This window comes from Mus caroli, chromosome 4 (genome assembly GCF_900094665.2).
Source record: "Mus caroli chromosome 4, CAROLI_EIJ_v1.1, whole genome shotgun sequence".
Classification (NCBI taxonomy): domain Eukaryota; kingdom Metazoa; phylum Chordata; class Mammalia; order Rodentia; family Muridae; genus Mus; species Mus caroli.
Genome location: NC_034573.1, coordinates 57030839 through 57034965, shown reverse-complemented (window position 1 = coordinate 57034965; position 4127 = coordinate 57030839). Strand labels below are relative to the sequence as shown.

Sequence of the window (4127 nt, the reverse complement as noted above, 5' to 3'; positions counted from 1 at the left end):
TACATACACAACACACACAGAGAGAAGCCTTATGGACCCAGAAAACATAAAACTTTTATATTTCTATTTACAAACATAGTATCCATTTAGCTGTAATATCGAGATGATCCTGGTGGTTTTGTTGGCTTCTTTCATTCATTCTCTTGGCCATAAGTTTATCATATTCTGCAGCCTCCTTATTTTTATTAGCACATTGTTTCTTCAGAGCAATTTGTCTGGGTTTGTGTTGCAGGACACATGAAATAACAAGACGTGGACTCTTGGGTGCTTTAGTCCTGGGCTTCTTTCCTTCTTTCATTTAAGGGAAATAGGCTTTTTCTGAAAGCATATTGGCAGATATCATCCTTTTTAGAGAAATTAAGAAGCTTAAGGATTTTGCTAGCTCTTGGGGGTCCCAACCACTGAGGCACACTGGTGTCCTCACAATGGCAGTCCAAAGAATATCTTACTTTCCTTGTTTTATAATAACAAAGTTGAGATTGCTCACATTGACATCCACAATGCATTCCCAGACAGTCCCGTGCTTCCTGTCTCCAGCTACCTTGGTCTATAAGAATGCCCCTTACGCAACAGCAGGTGCACTCTGCCACAGGTCAAGACATGTTGCTGCAATGGGGAAACCTGGTTTGTCACTCCCACCACTGATCTGGACCACCAAACCCGTCACTCTACCGAGTGCATCAGCAGCTCCTTCTGTGCCCATGTGCTTCTCATAAAACACAACGAAGCTTGCGTTCATCATCCACCCGGATGAGCTTTTGACCAGCGGCTGGGAAGGAGATGGTGAACTTCATCTTGACCCAGCCAACTGTCTGGGAGTTGCCATGAAGAAAGAACTATATAGTTTTATTTGCTTTTCCTCAGGCTGAATGTGAGGTTTATCACTAAATATGGTTTAATGGGGTGGGTGTAAGGACAGCCCCGTTAGAAGCCCTAGTTGGGGATATATTTGATCCCAGCTATCAGCGATGAGCTGCTTCTTAGCTATCACATCTTTAAATGTATCTGTAAGCCCCACTTCTTTGAGATATGGATCTTTTGGTAGTGGGGGAATTTGAACTTGGCTCTACGCAGGGCCTCTAGTCATGTGTCATTCTGAAGCTTAGGGAGAATGGACATGATGGACCTGGCCAATGTGACTCCTGGACATTGTGCCCTGGGCACTCCACCTACGGGTCTGGAGCCTTCCCTGGGGACAGTGCTGAGATCAGAGATATAATATATACCAGAACGTTGTCTCCGAGGTCCCATAGGCCAATCCATATAGAAATAGACTTGCTATATTACCAAGAGAGATACTGCTCACAGCCACTGCAAACCAAACTCCTGCCAGTGAAGGAACCCGGTTGGCTTAGTGGGTTGCATCCAAAAATTACATTGGATATTGAGATTGCATTGGTTATATTTGAAGAAATGTTAATAATCATCAGCTGCAGCATGCTGTATCCTTTGTAACTATTTAAAACAACAATACATCTTTAAAAGTGTGTCATTATGGAGATTTTTTTTCACAGTTTCTTTCAAGGCACATAAGAAAAAGATGTACAAAGGCCTCTGATTTAATGCAAGTATTTTATACAGGTGAAGCTCTTGAACTCTGAGGGTAGAAAGGTCATATAGCAAAGTAATAACCAAGCCAGCCCCACCTACAAGGTCTGGGAATGCATTATTTGGCCCTTGTATTAGCTACTTTTCCCTTTGCTGTAACAAAATACCCACCAAAAGCAACTGAAGGAAGAAAGGGTTTCATCTGGCTTGTGGTTCCAGAAGATGGTCAGTCCTGGGGTTGGGGAACAGCAAAGTGACAGCATCTGGAAGACCTGGTCACATCCTATCCACAGTCAGGAAGAAGAGATTGCTGGTGCTCAGCATTTATTTTCAGTCCAGGACCCCAGACCCTGGGATGGTGATGCCCACAGTTAAGATGGACCTCTCAGCTTCATTTAGTTGCGTCTAGCTGGTCCCTCACAGATATGCCCAGAGGCTTGTCTCCTAAGTGATTCTAGATCCTGTCAAATTGACAATATGAACCATCACGGCACTTCACAGGAGTGTAAGCATAATTAGCTCTGCCTTTCAAAACTACATACAGTTCTAGCACGCTAAAGGAATCAAAGACACGAGCATTCATTGAGATCAGGGGTTCTCAACTTTCCTAATGCTATAAACCTTCAAAGCAGTTTCTCATGGTGTGGCAAATCCCCAACCATAAAGCTATTTTTGTTATTATTTCACAACTGTAATTTTGCTAGTTGTGAATTATAATGTAAATATCTGATATTCAGATTGTCTTAGGCAACCCCTGTGAAAGGGTTGTTTGACCCCAGAGAGGTCACGACCCACAGGTTGAGAATCACTGATCAAGAGCATACTTGCACAGCAGAGTCAGTAGCGAGTCAGAACACCAGAGGCTAGCAATCCTGCATCAGCAGCACAACACACACAGCCTCAGCAGAAAACCACCAACAGTGCTGGGTGCTAAACAGAAGAACACGGTCACCTCCAAATCAGAGTCAAATTTGACAAATCTCCCTTTTTCTTGCTAGTACCTTCTTTTTGTCCAAGCCAACCACTGGGGCCAGAGAGCCAGTGAGCCACTGAGCCAGCAGAAGGTCCATTCATATCTTCAGTTCCCTTGGTCACACTCTCCCTTTTGAACTGGACATTTGTTTGTCCAACAAAGAACATAACAACGGAAAGCCACAGCAGAACCAAGAGATCTGGCCCTAGAGGATCTAAAAGCACATTTTGCAGAGGTGGGAGGGGTTTCCTGGCTCTAAAGAAGGTTTTTTACTCTTCTTGCAACTCTGATGCACACATATCTAGCTATTTGAACATTATTAATTCTCTGACATCTTCTTTCATGGGAAACTGATCCTTATTTCTTTAAAAAAAATTGCCTGATTAAATCTCCGCTTATGGAAGCTTTAATAATCTGCTATAAGCTTTAACCAAACTCCAGAACTGAAGGGAAGTCCCTGAAACAAGCAATACAAATGGGCGTTTTTAAACAGAAATTTATTATTAAAGATAATTATATGAATTATTAATAGTTATCTATTAAAGCCAGATTAATCCTGCTATAATTAGAACAAAAGAATGTATACAACTGCCATAAACCAAACTTTAAATTCCCTTTCTAAGCAACTTGTTATCCCTTTCTAATGACACCTGAGTCCTCTAGGGGCAGGGAGCTCCGGGGACTTAATGGGGATGAGGTGGGAAATCAGATGGGTGGTGTACCCAAGCCATCGCCTGGGAAGCGGAAGACCGAAGGTCAGGTTCAGGCCAACTCATTGATTCATTGTCTAGCCTTGGATAATGTCTTTCCCTCTGAACCCAACTTCCTTTCTCTGTGTCACTTCCAGGATCTCTTAAACTTGAGGATGCCCTCAACTCTAAAGCTAGAATAAGGAAGGTAAAAATGTGTTGTCCTGAGTTGTAAATATAAAGGAACGCTTGGAAACCGATATGTCAGCTACACGGAATGGCAGAAAACCAAAAAACGTATGCTAAGGATCAGGATCTGGGCTTAAACTGATAGTCTGAATTTGAAATTATGGACTAACCCAATGGAGTGGAGTATGCCTGTAGTCATAGCGCTGGGGAGGGGATGAGCACGAAACTTCAAGGACTGCCTTGTCACAGAAGTGAATGGGCAAACCAAACTATTGAATGCTGGATGAAGACAGCCAGAAGGCAGTGCCTTAGCCTGGGGCTGCTTCTGAGCACACCATCCCAGCTCAGCTGGGGCAAACGTTCTGCTGAAGTGTGGCAGTCTGTAAGGAAAGACAGTGGTACATAAGGCTGAAGCCAGGGGACTTTCTTGGGTCTAGATCAGAGGCACACATGTGCAATAGCACACATGAAAGGCTGCCTTGGGCCTCGAGCATGGAGGTGGACAACCCTATTGGTCTGAGATTCTGGTCATGGGTAGGGTGAGCATATTTCGACTGGGGCTGCACGTACAGGCAGAAGAGACCAAATGATGGCACAAACCAAAATACACAGTTCTGGCTGGCTTCCCAGGCTGCACACATGTGTAGGCAAACCAGAAGGGCTTAGCGGAGAGGAAATGCTGGAGCAGACTAAAAAGTGCCCCGATGTTTAAGTCTGTTCTCTTGCCT

The 4127-nt window shown here is 43.9% G+C and overlaps 1 non-coding gene across 1 annotated transcript; it reads right to left on the bottom strand.

The window, feature by feature from the left end:
- Nucleotides 1-1231: 1231 nt before the first annotated feature.
- LOC115030954 lies at nt 1232-1365 on the bottom strand. Its single transcript, XR_003836550.1, has one exon. It is a non-coding gene; the product is annotated as a small nucleolar RNA SNORA70 (small nucleolar RNA).
- Between the last annotated feature and the right edge of the window lie 2762 nt (nt 1366-4127).